The 17,065-nt window shown below is 39.1% G+C and overlaps 1 protein-coding gene across 6 annotated transcripts in view; it reads left to right on the top strand.

The window, feature by feature from the left end:
- Positions 1-17,065, top strand: part of LOC108394314 (disrupted in schizophrenia 1 protein-like) — a 151,431-nt gene that overhangs the window by 87,486 nt on the left and 46,880 nt on the right. For 5 of the 6 annotated variants that reach the window (XR_012133333.1, XR_012133332.1, XR_012133329.1 and 2 more), the window contains one exon: positions 10,044-10,231. The exons of the other annotated variant lie outside the window; for it this stretch is intronic. The gene's annotated coding sequence lies outside the window, so the exon portion shown is untranslated. The remainder of the gene's footprint in view (positions 1-10,043; positions 10,232-17,065) is intronic. 6 annotated transcript variants of the gene reach the window in all.

The raw sequence follows: 17,065 nt of genomic DNA, 5'->3' as shown, positions 1-17,065 counted from the left end.
GGGTTAGACAGTGATCCAGTTTCATTCTCTTACATGTAGTTGTCCAGTTTTGCCAGCACCATCTGTTGAAGAGACTGTCCTTTCCCCATTGTATGTCCATGGCTCCTTTATCATATATTAATTGGCCACATAGGTTTGGGTTAATGTCTGGAGTCTCTATTCTGTTCCAGTGTTCTGTGGCTCTGTTCTTGTGCCAGTATCAAGTTGTCTTGATTACTGTGGCTTTGTAGTAGAGCTTGAAGTTGGGGAGTGAGATGCCCCCCCACTTTATTCTTACTTCTCAGGATTGCTTTGGCTATTCGGGGTCTTTGGCGGTTCCATATGAATTTTTGAACTATTTGTTCCAGTTCATTGAAGAATGCTGTTGGTAATTTGGTAGGGATTGCATTGAATCTGTATATTGTTTTGGGCAGGATGGCCATTTTGATGATATTAATTCTTCACAGCCAGGAGCATGGGATGAGTTTCCATTTGTTAGTGACCTCTTTAATTTCTCTTAAGAGTGTCTTATAGTTTTCAGGGTATAGGTCTTTCACTTCCTTGGTTAGGTTTATTCCTAGGTACTTTATTCTTTTTGATGCTATTGTGAATGGAATTCTTCTCCTGATTTCTCTTTCTATAAGTTCATTGTTAGTGTATAGGAAAGCTACAGATTTCTGTGTGTTAATTTTGTATCCTACAACTTTGCTGAATTCCGATATTAGTTCTAGTAGTTTTGCAGTGGGGTCTTTAGGGTGTTTTATGTACAATATCATATCATCTGCAAATAGTGACAGTTTGACTTCTTCTTTACCAATCTGGATTCCTTGTATTTCTTTGTTTTGTCTGATTGCAGTGGCTAGGACATCCTGTACCATGTTGAATAACAGTGAGGAGGGTGGGCATCCCTGTCTTGTTCCCGATCTCAGAGGAAAAGGGTTCAGCCTCTCGCTGTTCAGTAGGATGTTAGCTGTGGGTTTATCATATATGGCCTTTATTATGTTGAGGTACTTGCCCTCTATGCTCATTTTGTTGAGAGTTTTATCATGAATGGATGTTGAATTTTGCCAATGCTTTTTCAGCATCTATGGAGATGATCATGTGGTTTTTGTCCTTCTTTTTGTTGATGTGGTGGATGATGTTGATGGATTTTCGAATGTTGTACCATCCTTGCATCCCTGGGATGAATACCACTTGGGCATCGTGTATGATCCTTTTGATGTATTTTTGAATTTGGTTCGCTAATATTTTGTTGAGTATTTTTGCATCTGTGTTCATCAGGGATATTGGTCTGTAGTTTTCTTTTTTGGTGGAGTTTTTGCCTGGTTTTCATATTAGTGTGATGTTGGCTTAATAGAATGAGTTTTGGAGTATTCCCTCCTCTTCTATTTTTTGGAAAACTTTAAGGAGAATGGGTATTATGTCTTCTCTGTGTGTCTGATAAAATTTTGGGGTAAATCCATCTGGCCTGGGGGTGTGGTTCTTGGGTAGTTTTTTGATTACCACTTCAATTTCGTTGCTGGTAATTGGTCTGTTTAGATTTTGTGTTTCTTCCTTGGTCAGTCTTGGAAGGTTGTATTTTTCTAGGAAGTTGTCCATTTCTCCTAGGTTTTCCGGTTTGTTAGCATATAGGTTTCCATAGTATTCTCTAATAATTCTTCATATTTCTCTGGGGTCCGTTGTGATTTTTCCTTTCTTATTTCTGATTCTGTTGATGTGCGTTGACTCTCTTTTTCTCTTAATAAGTCTGGCTAGAGGCTTATCTATTTTTTTATTTTCTTGAAGAACCAGCTCTTGGTTTCATTGATTTTTTCTATTGTTTTATTCTTCTCAATTTTATTTATTTCTTCTCTGATCATTATTATGTCCCTCCGTCTGCTGACCTTAGGCCTCATTTGTTCTTCTTTTTCCAATTTCGATAATTGTGACATTAGACTATTCATTTGGCATTGTTCTTCATTCTTTAAATATGCCTGGATTGCTATATACTTTCCTCTTAAGAGTGCTTTTGCTGCGTCCCACAGAAGTTGGGGCTTTGTGTTGTTGTCATTTGTTTCCATATATTGCTGGATCTCCATTTTAATTTGGTTATTGATCCATTGATTATTTAGGATCATGTTGTTCAGCCTCCATGTGTTTGTGAGCCTTTTTGCTTTCTTTGTACAATTTATTTCTAGTTTTATACCTTTGTGGTCTGAAAAGTTGGTTGATATGATTTCAGTCTTTTGGAATTTACTGAGGCTCTTTTTGTGGCCTAGTATGTGGTCTATTCTGGAGAATGTTCCATGTGCACTTGAGAAGAATGTGTATCCTGTTGCTTTTGGATGTAGAGTTCTATAGATGTCTATTAGGTCCATCTGTTCTAGTGTGTTGTTCAGTGCCTCTGTGCCCTTACTTATTTTCGGTCTGGTGGATCTGTCCTTTGGAGTTAGTGGTACATGAAAGTCTCCCAAAATGAATGCATTGCATTCTATTTCCTCCTTTATTTCCGTTAGTATTTGTTTCACATATATTGGTGCTCCTGTATTGGGTGCATATATATTTATAATGGTTATATCCTCTTGTTGGACTGAGCCCTTTATCATTATGTAATGTCCTTCTTTATCTCTTGTTACTTTCTTTATTTTGAAGTCTATTTTGTCTGATACTAGTATTGCAACACCTGCTTTATTCACTCTCTTGTTTGCATATAATATCTGTCTCCTTCCCTTGACTTTTAATCTGTGCATGTCTTTGGGTTTGAGGTGAGTCTCTTGTAAGCAGCATATGGATGGGTCTTGCTTTTTTATCCATTCTATTACTCTGTATCTTTTGATTGGTGCATTCAGTCCATTTACATTTAGGGTGATTATTGAAAGATACGTACTTATTGCCATTGCAGGCTTTAGATTCGTGGTTACCAAAAGTTCAAGTTTAGCTTGTTTACTACCTTACTGTCTAACTTAACTCACTTATTGAGCTGTTATAAACACAGTCTGATGATTATTTCTTTCCCTTCTTTTTCCTCCTCCTCCAGTCTTCATATGTTGGGTGATTTGTTCTTTGCTCTTTTTAGGAGTGCTCCCATCTAGAGAAGTGCATGTAGAGGTGGTTTGTGGGAGGCGAATTCACTCAACTTTTGCTTGTCTGGGAATTGTTTAATCCCTCCTTCATATTTAAATGATAATCGTGCTGGATACAGTATCCTTGGTTCAAGGCCCTTCTGTTTCATTGCATTAGATATATCATGCCATTCTCTTCTGGCCTGTAAAGTTTCTGTTGAGAAGTCTGATGATAGCCTGATGGGTTTTCCTTTGTAGGTGACCTTTTTTCTCTCTCTGGCTGCCTTTAATACTCTGTCTGTGTCCTTGATATTTACCATTTTAATTATTATGTGTTCTGGTGTTGCCCTGTTTGAATCCTGTCTCTCGGGAGTTTTGTGTGCCTCCGTAGTCTGAGCAAATATTTCCTCCCCCAGTTTGGGGAAGTTTTCAGCAAGTATTTCTTCAAAGACACTTTCTATCCCTTTTTCTCTCTCTTCTTCCTCTGGTACCCCTATAATGTGGATATTGTTCCTTTGGATTGGTCACACAGTTCTCTTAATATTGTTTCTTTCCTGGATACCCTTTTATCTCTCTCTGAATCTGCTTCTATGCATTCCTGTTCTCTGGTTTCTATTCTGTCAGTGCCCTCTTGCATCTTGTCCATTCTGCTCATAAATCCTTCCAGAGTTTGTTTCACTTCTGTAATCTCCCTCCAGACATCTCTAATCTCCCTCCAGACTTCATCCCTTAGCTCTTGCATATTTCTCTGCAGCTCTGTCAGCATGTTTATGATTTTTATTTTGAATTCTTTTTCAGGAAGACTGGTGAGTTCTGCCTCTGCAGATCCTTTCTCAGGTGTTGTTTGAACTATCTTGAACTGGACTAAATTTTTTTGCCTTTTCATGGTGATAGCGGTGGCTGTATGCAGGTTGTGGGTGTGTCAGCTGGGAGAAGAAAGTCCTTTCCTGCTTGCTGGATGCCTTGCCCTTCTCTGCTGCCTTTGATGGTTACCCTCACTCCTGGAGCAGCCACCAGGTTAGTCCCCTTAGCTGCTATGGGCGGGGTCTCTGTCAGAGCAGCATGGAGCCCTGCAGGGAGTGACAGGCACACCAGGTGCCCTACTCTGTCCTAGCAGCACCCCTTCCAGGCAGCTGTGTGCCAGCAGCGGCCTTTGGGTATTGCCTGTGTGGCCGTGCATTCGGCTGGGATTCCAGTTGGCTGCAGGGAGTGCACCTGCTCCCTCTGGCTCCACTGCAGGTGCGTGTGGGGCTCTCCTGCACGGGCCTCTACTGGGCTCCTCTGGCTTTACCTCATGGGTTTGGATCTGAGGCCAGGAGGCTTATAAAATATTAACTGCAGGCAGTATAGCATTTCATCATGGCTTGGCTTGTGATATTAAGTGTCTCTCTGGAAGTTCACACTCATTCTGCATATATGAAATTTCCACTCTGTCAGTATGCATTTCCCCAAGCCACCTTCCTTAGGATTAAGGAAGCAACCCAAGTTGGAATTAGTGATCTCTGTTGTGATTTATTAAGGGCTCTGGTGTCTAGAGCTTGCCATGAGCTGCAGATGTATTCCAGCAAGTCTTCAGCATGGACACTTGATCTGTGTAGGTGGTCCCCTCAGATTGGTTTTTAGAGGTCTTTTCTTTCTGAACTATTCACAGGAAGAGATTGCACACTGTAGCATATTTTGCCTGGTGTTCCCAGGGTCACAGTTGGTGTCCACCCACTTTTTGTTAATTTTCTTGTTTGAAAACATAGCCTAGCAGAAAGGTTGGGGCTCCCCACGCCCAGCCTGGGAGGGACATTTGAAGGCACCATGCTGTGCCATGGTGGCTGCCCTGCCTGCCCAGAGGCAGTCACACCTTCGGGGCTAGTCCTCCCACAAGCATCCTGAGAGCCTAGCTGGCCCCTTGAGGTTTGGCATGGATCCCCCACAGGGGGCAACATCCACAGTGATCCTAACTGATCCAAGATAGAAAACACAGATCTGGGAAACGTTTTAGTTGTATTGCTACTTATAACTCGATAGTTCATGGAAGTCCCAACTGTTCTAATCAGGACTTAGTATTTCCTAAAGGGTCCAAGCCCATCTGCTTGGCATTTTGGGTGGTCTCCCATCTGGATCCAATTTCTCTGTCAATGTAGTCTCCACCTCAGTCCCATGCCTCCTACCACCCACTGAAACAAAGCCCTTTGCTCTCTAACCAGGCGTCATAGCTCTTCTTTTGAAAATCTTACCTTCTTTCCTCATGAAACCTGTCTCTGTCTCCTCTTCTGGAACAATTTTCCTTCTCTGAGCTCTCCTACACACATTTGCCTATTTCTTACAATACATCTTATCCCCTTTATTTAATAATGGCTTCCTGGAGAGCAGAGGTAGTACCTGGTTCTCTTCTTCACTTGCCCACTATAGTGATAGACAGTAAGTGGGGGCTTCAGAGATATTTATCCAGGCATGGAATTAGAAACCATAGATATCAGTGAAAGAACTGATATGTGCTGGGTGTTCAGACTCCCTTCCTTTAAAGTGGGATAACATTTTCTCATGTTTTCCACATTATATATCACATGTTATTAAATATTAACAATAAAGAAGTAAACAGGATAATTTAGCACCTAAGAAGAGGGATCTGGAGTTATATTTGAATTGGAAACATGCCTTGCATTTTATTGCTATGTAACCTTCAGCAACCTTAAATTCTTTAGACTTTAGACGTCAGTTATTTTGACTGTACAGTAGAGATAACCACATGTATTTCAGTGAACATAAAATGTTCCATTATTTTATATACTACCAAAAAAGAAAAATTGCTGTAAATTAAACAATGATACAATGCTTTCTGTGGTGCAGGATTTTTATTTTGTACTTTTTGAAATACATTTTTCACATGTATTTAGGCATTTGAAAAATCACATATCCCTCTTAAAAAAGGAAAATATAAGGAAAATGAATTGGTTAAGATTTTCTTAAAAGTCTTTCTATTCAGAGGCTGAATGTTCGGAAACACATTTTGACTCAAAGTAGTTGAGGCTCATGTTTTTCTGCTCATTATCATCCTCTGCACAGGAAAGCCATTGGTGGTGCAACTTTTTTTCTTTTCCTTCAAGAACAGACTCCTGTTTTCTGTAGGATTTTTTGCAAGCTGCAACACCGTTCTTCAAGTTTTAAATGCTGGTGCTTTCCAGACCTTACAAATACATTTCAATGATGTTTTTCAGGCCACAGGCATGACTCAAATGGTCCTTAAACAGTCTGTACTTGGAAACACTGGGGGTTGCAGATGGTCAGCTAGGTCCTGTAATAATAGTCATGGAATAACAACTTCATCTGGATTACCTTCTGGCTGATTGCAAGGAACATCCCCATTTCAGAGGTGTGAATATGTCAAATTAAAAAAAGTGCATCTTAGAATAGATCCCAGAGGACATAACCTCCCTACCTAGGGTTGTGGTGAGATTTAAAGGAGAGGTTTGTAGCTGTTTCTGTGATGATGGTTATAATAAACTATTAGGAAACATAATGGAGCTCCCTGATAACATTTTTATTTCTGGAGCACTCATTAATGTGATATAGTTATTAATTTATGGTATAATTTTCATAGTTAAATTTTCCCTCACGTATTTTTCCTTTTTTATTGAAGTATGATTTATGTCGAAAGAAATGCATAGATTCTGAGTATACAGTTCTATGAATTTTGACACCTGTGTTATCAGCAGCCTTCTCAGGATATTTCATCACCCTGGAAACCTCACCCTTGTGGCCCTTCCCCAGATAGCCTCTGTTCCATTGTCTTTTACTCTGGATTAGTTTTCCCTGTTCTAGAATTTAATATCAGTGGAATCATGTGGTATGTACTCATTTTTTTCGAGATGCTTCCATGTCACCATGTGTATGAGGAGTTGGTACCTTTTTCTTGCTGGGTAGTCTTCCACTGTATAGATATATCCATGTTTCTGCATCTCTCAATGGACATTTAGGTTGCTTTCAGTTTGGGGCTCACATGAAATAAGCCACTATAAACATTCTAATACAGTTATTTTTATTACATATTTTCATTTCTCTTGGGTAAATACTGAGAAGTAGAAATGTTGGATCAAAGGATAGGTGTATATTTAACTTTGTGAGAATCTGGCAAACTTTCCTCAAAGTGGTTGTACTATTTTACACTCTCATCATGTATGAGAGTTCTGGTGCTCTACATCTTTGCCAACATAGAGATTTTGTTTGGTTAACTTGAGCCATTTGAATGGTTTTGTAGTGGAATATCTATGGCCTTAATCTGCATTTTTCTGGTGACTAATGGTCACCAACGTTTGTTCATATGCTTGATCAGTCATTTGTATATGTACCTATGTAAAATACCTGTCGTGTTTTATTTATTGAGTTGTAAGATAAAGTCCTTTGTCAGTTATATATTTTGCAAATATTTTCTTCTAGACTGTGGTTTGCCTATCCATTTTATTAATGGTGTTTTTGATAAGAAGATGTTTTTAATTTTGATGAGGTCCATTTATCCATTTTTTATTATATAGTTAGTGTTTTCTTTGTCCTAACTAAAGTTTTTCTACTCCAAAGTCAGAAAGCTATTCTATATTTTCTTCTAGAAGCTTTATAGTTTTTGCTTCTACATTTAGGTCTGTGATCCATCTCTTAAATTTTGTGTATTGTTTGAGGTATGGATCAAGGTTGATGTTTTCCCCATATAGGTAGCTAGTTGTTTCATTACCATTTGTTGAAAATACTCTTTTCCTCATTGACTTGTTTTGACACTGTAGTTGAAAATCAGTTAACCGTGTGAGTGTGGGCCTATTTCAGGACTGTCTATTCTATTTCATTAATCTGTTGTTTATCTATCTATGTTTCAGTGCCATACTGTCTTGATTTATTGTAGCTTCAGTGTTAGTTTGAAATCAAATAGTATAGGTCCTTTAATTTTGTTTTACCTTTTAAAGATTGTTTTGATTTATCTAGGCTTTTGTATTGTCTTTAACATTTTAGAATCAGCTTATCAATTTCTATAGAAGACCCTCATGAGATTTTGATTGGAATTGTACTGAATCAATAGATCAATATGAGGAAAATGGAGATCTTAACAATATTCAGTTTTCCAATGTATATATAGTATATTTTCCTAACTACTTAAGCCTTCTTTAATTTCTCTCAAAATTTTAAAAATGGGTTTCTGTGTAAAGGTCCTCCTACACATGTTTCTTTAAATTTGTCCCTAAGCATTTTGAGTTTTAAAGTATCTTGCAAATAGTATTTAAGAAAATCAATCTTCCAGTTATTTGCTGCTGATATTTAGAAATACAACTGACTTTGTATTCTACAACCTTGCTAAATTCAATGCACCATATATTTTGCTCAGTGCTTTATAGGATTTCATGTTTATTCTTAACAAAATCAACAAAACAGCAACAGACTCATAGACAGAGATGTGACTGGTGGGTACAATGGAGAAGGGGCTTAGGTGGGTGGGTGAAATAGGAAAAGAGGATAAAGAGGGACAAAATCACAATCATAATATTAATTGGTCACAGTGATGAAAGTACAGCATTAGGAATATACCTAACTATTCTGTAACACCTTTCTGTGTTGATAGTAACTACACTAGTTGGGGCGAGCATTTAATAATGTAGATAAAGGTCGAATCACTATATTGTATACTTGAAGCCAATATAATATTGTATTAACTATACATCAATAAAAAAAGAACTTCTTGTTTATTCTTCCAGCCACCTATGATGTAATTATAGTGTATATGTTATAAGAAGTTTACTCTGAAATAGATATACCAATTTCTTTGCTCAAGGTCACACAGTTTAAGTAAGAGGATTACTAGGATTTGAATTTAGGTCTAATATTGCACCTCTTTGACATTTAGATATTTGAATAAAGTGATGCCATGTGGCTTCCCTGGGTTACAATAGGACATTTTTGTGTTATTATGTTTCACAAGGACATGAATTGGCCAATGGGACCCTTAAAACAGACAAAACAAGAATAAGTTGGGGTAAGCAGGGCTGGGAGGTCACCTAGGCTAGGGGATGAAGTAAGCTGCAACCAGGGGTGTGGGAGAGGCAGGTGGAGCTGGAAATGTGGCGCAGCAAGGCTGGGAGCCTATCCTGGTCTTGTCCTGTGTGTGGAAGGGCCAAGCTCAGGGGCGAGCAGAGCCTGAGGGGGGAAGTGAAGTCAGGCTGGGGCAGGCAGAAGAGACCCTGGGCTGGGACATGACCATCTGTCACTCAGCATGACACATTCAACTGCCCAGAGCTGATACCATTCATTCACATCTCACTGACACTTTCTGTCTCATGGAGCATCTGCAAGGCTTGAGCCAAGCTGTGCCACAGCACACTGTCCAAGAGATACTTGATCCCACCCGTCAGAACAAACATGTTGGGGGTTCAATGCCAGCCTGCACATTTCTCCATAAAGTCTTGTCATGTAGAAGGGATTACACATGCCCAGGGACTAATGTATAGGCTTTGAGCATACTGCAGCCAAAGGCCATGTCTTTCTCTGTGGGCTGGATGGGTCCTGGACTGTGTCCCATGGCACTACACCTCTCTTGCCTCATCATCTGCCCATGACTTAATTTTCCCTTGCCAAACTCCATTTTCTTCTCATTCCCACTGGTTCTATTTTTGCCCTTATTATTTCATCAGCACAATCAGAAAGAATTCCACTCTGTATGTTTCCATAGGAGAAAACTGTTTGTCTCTTCACAAACTTCATCATCTTTCTCATCTTTTTGAATACGATTGTAGTAATGGATGAAATAGGTGAGAACTGATATTTAATGAAAGAGGAAGTAAAAAAAAAAGACTGGTGGTTTTCTCAGCTTAAGCATGATGGGTAATGTTTTTCTAGGTTCCTCCACAGAAAACTGTTAATGCAGTTGGATGTAGTTGCAAATTCAGTCCCCCGTACCCACTCTGTTAATATACATTAGCTGCTGCTAAATCTTTCATGTGTGGGGATACTGTAAAGCTCAGTTTTCCCTCCTTCTCTCTTGCAATACGCTTCAAGAAACCATTTCTGTACAGCTAAGGAGCTCACGGAGGAGATAAGGTTACTGGCATCAGAAAAGGAAGGGCTGGAGGGACTCCTCAACAAGCTGTTGGTTCTGAGTTCCAGGAATGTCAAAAAGTTGGAAAGTGTTAAAGAAGATTACAACAGACTGAGAAGAGAACTGGACTACAGGGAGACTGCCTATGGTAAGTGATCACAATTGTTGCCTGGTGAAATATTTATGATCTTGATTGTGTTGTGTGGCTGGACAGGACGGACACACTGTGCTTCATGTGAACGTCATTTTTTAGGATGTCCTGGAGCACATAACACTTTTCCTGGAGGATTTCTTTGGCAGGAGCCTTGGCAAATGGGGTAGAATTACTTGTCAGCTTTTGTTTTGCTATTTGCCTGTGACATCTTTTCTTTTTCTGTCTTTTCCTTTCTCCTCTTCCCTAGATTTCATAATGGCCTTGTGATACTTTAGTGTGATCTCTCCCTTGGCACAGGGCTTTAGAATTTTCTGTCTGACAGTTATCTTCTTTTTGTTCCCTGGCTCAGTCTCCTGGCTTGCACAGTCACAGATGAAAGCAGGCTGACTGAGAAAACTGAGAGAAGACCATGAAGGGGCTCTCGCAGGTTTGAGCTTTTCTGAGAGCTTTTCCCTGTAAGTACAGTGTAGAGAATGCCAATACTGCCTTAGCCGAGGTGTCTGCTGTCAGAGGAGTTAGAGCCATTGTCTGCTTTTCCTAGTCCAGCTGTTAAGTGTAACTGAGGCCACCTTGGGGTTTACTCCCTGAAGAATAGTCTCAGAAGGTGCTAGTTCAGTCCAAATTGATAAGGTGAAAACATTTCCTAAAAGAAGAATTTATGATGATTCCACATCTAATATGCAGAATGAAATCAAAAGCAAATTCAGATTTAGAAAATATTAAATGCTGGAAACTGTTTTTCCACCAGTAAAATGAGAAGATTATTACCCACTTCATAGGCTGATTATGTAATACAGATGAAATGAGGTAACATAAAGATCCTGAGGGGGATGTGTGTGTGTGTGAGCTTGTACATGCACCTGCCATTTATTTCCCCTAGGAGCTGCTGGAGGGCAGAGGGCAGATGTAGTATATCATGGTCCCTAAACAAATGTTACTTACTAGGAAAGTGAAATGCATACATACTGATAAATAACTACATTTACCAAGTATGCTTATTTACAAAGAAATAAGGAAAATAATGGGAATTTGAAATACGGCTAGTTTGAAAGTACTCTACAAACTGAAGGAAATGAAGGTTAGTATTTAAAACCAAATAAAGAAATATGAAATTAGCTAGCAGAAATTATGTGTGCCATTTCACTATGAGTACATTTTGTTTTAGAGGCTTTCTAGATTGTGTAGAGAGAGGTTTCTTTACAGAGTTACCTGAATCAGTGACAGGATGTTCAGTTGTGATTGTGTTTTCTTAACAACAGACACCCCTGACATGCGTAAACAACTGAGAGCTTGTCTTTTTTTATTTACTTCTGTGGTCCAAGCCTTGTTTTTGCCAGATATGTAACTAGAGACTATACATGTGAGCTTCATATATAACCGTAGTACTGATGAATGACACCACACCCCCACAAGATGTAACAGTGTGATTTATTAAGTCATGATATAAATGACCATTGTGGGAGATTGGATTAAAGATGGCAGCATGAGAGGAGAGACAGAGGCTTCCTCCTAAAACTGGATACAATTAGAAAATTTAACTAGTAAAACTAATCCTAATCTTGAGAGAGCAACAGGAAAGACAATGGCACCAGACTGCACACACCTGGAGAAAAGAGCAGACCTCACCAAACAGGGTAACGTACCAGAGCTGTGGCACTGCAGGACCCAACCCCTTTCCCCACCCCAGCTCACCAGCTGGAGGAAGAGAAACGGAGCAGGGAGAGAGTGGAAGGCTTGGGACTGCTGAATACCTAGCTCCCGAGGTCTGCACTGGGAGCACAAACCTACATTTCATGGTGCTTTCATGAGACTTGCATGACTATCGGGTTGGAAAGTTAATACAGGCAGAGTTCCCGGGGAGACTGGGATTCTGGCCTCTTGTGGAAAGCAGGAATCCATATCTGGCTGCTCTGGGACAAAAGCTTATATCTGTGTGCTCAGCCCACTGGCTCAGGCAGTGGAGACAGGCACAGCAGCCAGGAGGCAGGAAACAGCTCTTTCCTCCCCCCAGGCACCAGTACCGCTCCCCTGCGATCCCCGCCATTGCTTCATGGGCTGAGCAGCTCCAGAATAGAGCTGCTGGACCCTAGAGGGCGCCATATACAAACATGAAATGCCAAAGAAACCTTGTCCAGAGTGAAATTGTTAATACAACTCCTGAGAAAGGTTTAAATGATATGGACCTCATGACTCTTCCTGAAAGGGAGTTCAAAATAAAAATAATCAACATCCTAATGGAGGTAAGGAAAGACATCCAAGAACTCAGGAATGAATTCAGGTCAGAGATCCAATCGTTAAAGAACATGATGGAGGGCATTAAAAGCAGGTTGGATATGGTGGAGGAGACAATAAATGAAATAGAAACTAGAGAAGAGGAATACAGAGAAGCTGAGGCAGAGAGAGAAAAAAGGATCTCTAAGAATGAAAGAATATTGAGAGAACTGTGTGACCAATCCAAGCAGAACAATATTCACATTATAGGGATACAAGAAGAAGAAGAGAGAGAGAAAGGGATAGAAACTGTCTTTGAGGAGGTAGTTGCTGAAAACTTCCCCAATCTGGGGAAGGGCATAGTCTCTCAGGCCATGGAGATCCACAGATCTCCCAACACAAGGGACCCAAGGAAGACAATACCAAGACACATAGTAATTAAAATGGGAAAAATCAAGGATAAGGACAGACTGCTAAAAGCAGCCAGAGAGAGAAATAAGATCACATGAAAAGGAAAGCCCATCAGGCTAACATCAGACTTCTTAGCAGAAACCTTACAGGCTAGAAGGGAGAGGCATGATGTATTTAATGCATTGAAGCAGAATGGCCTGGAACCAAGATTACTTTATCCAGAAAGATTATCACTTAAATTTGAAGGAGGGATTAAACAATTTCCAGATAAGCAAAAGCTGAGAGAATTTACCTCCCACAAACAATCTCTACAGTCTATTTTGGAGGGACTGCTATAGATGGAAGTGTTCTTAAGGTTGAATAGCTGTCACCACAGGTAAAAACCACAGTAAAGAAAGTAGAACAGCTAATTACAGAGCAAATGCAAAATTAAGTTACCTATCCACAAAGTCAATCGAGGGATAGACAAAAAGTACAGAATTTGATACCTAATGTATAAAAAATGAAGGAGGAAAAAAAGGAAAAATAGAAAAGAACCTGTAGATTGTGTTTGTAACAGATTACTAAGTGAGTTAAGTTAGACTCTCACTAAGGAAAGAAACCTGGAACCTTTGGTAATCACGAATCTAAAACCTGAAACGGCAATAAGTACATATCTTTCAATAATCACCCAAAATGTAAATGGACTGAATGCGCCAATCAAAAGACACAGAGTAATAGAATGGATAAAAAAACAACACCCATATATATGCTGCTTACAAGAAACTCACCTCAAACCCAAAGACATGCACAGACTAAAAGTCAAGGGATGGAGAAACATATTTTATGAAAACAATAGGGACAAAAAAGCAGGTGTTGCAGTGCTAGTATCAGACAAAATAGACTTCAAAACAAAGAAAGTAACAAGAGATAAAGAAGGACATTACATAATGATAAAGGGCTGAGTCCAACAAGAGGATATACCCATTATAAATATATATGCACCAAACACAGGAGCACCGGCATATGTGAAACAAATACTAACAGAACTAAAGGAGGAAACAGAATGCAATGCATTCATTTTAGGAGACTTCAACACAACATTCACTCCAAAGGACAGATCAACCAGACAGAAAATAAGTAAGGACACAGGCACTGAACAACACAGTAGAACAGATGGACCTAATAGACATCTATAGAACTCTACATCCAAAAGCAACAGGATACACAATCTTCTCAATTGCACATGGAACATTCTCCAGATTAGACCACATACTAGGCCACTAAAAGAACCTCAGTAAATTCCAAAAGATTGAAATCTTACCAACCAACTTCTCAGCCCACAAAGGTATAAAACTAGAAATAAATTGTACAAAGAAAGCAAAAAGGCTCACAACACATGGAGGCTTAACAACACGCTCCTAAAGAGTCAATGGATCAATGACCAAATTAAACTGGAGATCCAGCAATATATGGAAATAAATGACAACAACAACACAAAGCCCCAACTTCTGTGGGATGCAGCGAAACCAGTCTTAAGAGGAAAGTATGCAGCAATCCAGGCATATTTAAAGAATGAAGAACAAACCCAAATGACTAGTCTAACAACAGAATTATCAAAATTGGAAAAAGAAGAACAAATGAAGCCTAAAGTCAGCAGAAGGAGTGACATAATAAAGATCAGAGAAGAAATAAATATAATTGAGAAGAATAAAACAATAGAAAAACTCAATGAAACCAATAGCTGGTTCTTGGAGAAAATAAACAAAATAGATAAGCCTCTAGCCAGACTTATGAAGAGAAAAAGAGAATCAACACACATCAACAGAATCAGAAACAAGAAAGGAAACATCACGACGGACCCAACAGAAATACAAAGAATTATTAGAGACTATTATGAAAACCTATATGCTAAGAAGCTGGAACACCTAGAAGAAATGGACGACTTTCTAGAAAAATACAACCTTCCAAGACTGACCAAGGAAGAAACACAAAATCTAAACAGACCAATTAACAACAAAGAAATTAAAGTGGTAATGAAAAAACTACCCAAGAACAAAACCCCCGGGCTAGATGGATTTACCTCGGAATTTTATCGACACACAGAGAAGACATACTACCCATTCTCCTTAAAGTTTTCCAAAAAATAGAAGAGGAGGGAATACTCCCAAACTCATTTTATGAAGCCAACATCACCCTAATACCAAAACCAGACAAAGACCCAACCAAAAAAGAAAACTACAGACCAATATCCCTGATGAACGTAGATGCAAAAATACTCAACAAAATATTAGCAAACTGAATTCAAAAATACATCAAGAGGATCATACACCATGACCAAGTGGGATTCATCCCAGGGATGCAAGGATGGTACAACATTAAAAAATGCATCAACATCATCCACCACATCAACAAAAAGAAGGACAAAAACCACATGATCATCTCCATAGATGCTGAAAAAGCATTCGACAAAATTCAACATCCATTCATGATGAAAACTCTCAACAAAATGGATATAGAGGGCAGGTACCTCAACATAATAAAGGCCGTATATGATGAACCCACAGCCATCATCATACTGAACAGTGAAAAACTGAAAGCTTTTCCTTTGCGATTGGAAACAAGACAGGGATGCCCACTCTCCCCACTGTTATACAACATACTACTGGAGATGCTAGCCAATGCAATTAGACAAAACAAAGATATACAAGGAATCCAGATTGGTAAAGAAGAACTTAAAACTGTCACTATTTGCAGATGACATGATATTGTACATAAAAAATACTAAAGACTCTACTCCAAAACTACTAGAATTGATATCAGAATATAGCAAAGTTGCAGGATACAAATTTAACAGACAGAGATCTGTGGCTTTCCCATACACTAACAATTAACTAATAGAAAGAGAAATCAGGAAAACAATTTCATTCACAATTGCATCAAAAAGGATAAAATACTGAGGAATAAACTTAACCAAGGAAGTGAAAGACCTATACCCTGAAAACTATAAGACACTCTTAAGCAAAATTAAAGAGGACACTAACAAATGGAAACTTATCCCTTGCTCCTGACTGGGAAGAATTAATATAATCAAAATGGCCATCCTGGCCACAGCAATGTACAGATTCGATGCAATCCCTATCAAATTACCAATAACATTCTTCAATGAACTAGAACAAATAGTTCAAAAATTCATATGAAAACAACAAAGACCCCGAATAGCCAAAGTAATCCTGAGAAGGAAGAATAAAATTGGGTGGGATGCCACTCGCCAACTTCAAGCTCTACTACAAAGCCACAGTAATCAAGACAATTTGGTACTGGCACAAGAACAGAGCCACAGACCAGTGGAACAGAATAGAGACCCCAGATATTAACCAAAACATTTATGGTCAATTAATATATGATAAAGGAGCCATGGACATACAATGGGGAAAGGACAGTCACTTCAACGGATGGTGCTGGCAAAACTGGACAGCTACATGTAAGAGAATGAAACTGCATCATTGTCTAACTACATACACAAAAGTAAATTCAAAATGAATCAGAGACTGAATGTAAGTCATGAAACGATAAAACTCTTAGAAAAAAATATAGGCAGAAATCTCTTGGACATAAACATGAGTGACTTCTTCATGAACATATCTCCCCGGGCAAGGAAAACAAAAGCAAAAATGAACAAGTGGGACTATATCAAGCTGAAAAGCTTCTGTACAGCATAGGACACCATCAATAGAACAAAAAGGTACCCTACAGTATGGGAGAATATATTCATAAATGACAGATCCGATAAAGGGTTGTCATCCAAAATATATAAAGAGCTCACACACCTCAACAAACAAAAAGCAAATAATTCCATTAAAAAATGGGCAGAGGAGCTGTACAGTTCTCCAAAGAAGAAATTCAGATGGCCAACAGACACATGAAAAGATGCTCCACATCACTTGTCATCAGAGAAATGCAAATTAAAACCACAATGAGATATCACCTCATACCAGTAAGGATTGCCACCATCCAAAAGACAAACAACAACAAATGTTGGAGAGGTTGTGGAGAAAGGGGAACCCTCCTACACCGCTGGTGGGAATGTAAATTAGTTCAACCATTGTGGTAAGCAGTATTGAGGGTCCTCAAAGAGCTCAAAATAGAAGTACCATTTGACCCAGGAATTCCACTTCTAGGAATTGACCCTAAGAATGCAGTACTCTGGTTTGAAAAAGAAGGTGC

The sequence above is a fragment of the Manis javanica genome, chromosome 7 (genome assembly GCF_040802235.1).
Source record: "Manis javanica isolate MJ-LG chromosome 7, MJ_LKY, whole genome shotgun sequence".
Classification (NCBI taxonomy): domain Eukaryota; kingdom Metazoa; phylum Chordata; class Mammalia; order Pholidota; family Manidae; genus Manis; species Manis javanica.
Note: the sequence above shows the minus strand (reverse complement) of the source record. Positions and strands in the feature narration are given on the sequence as shown.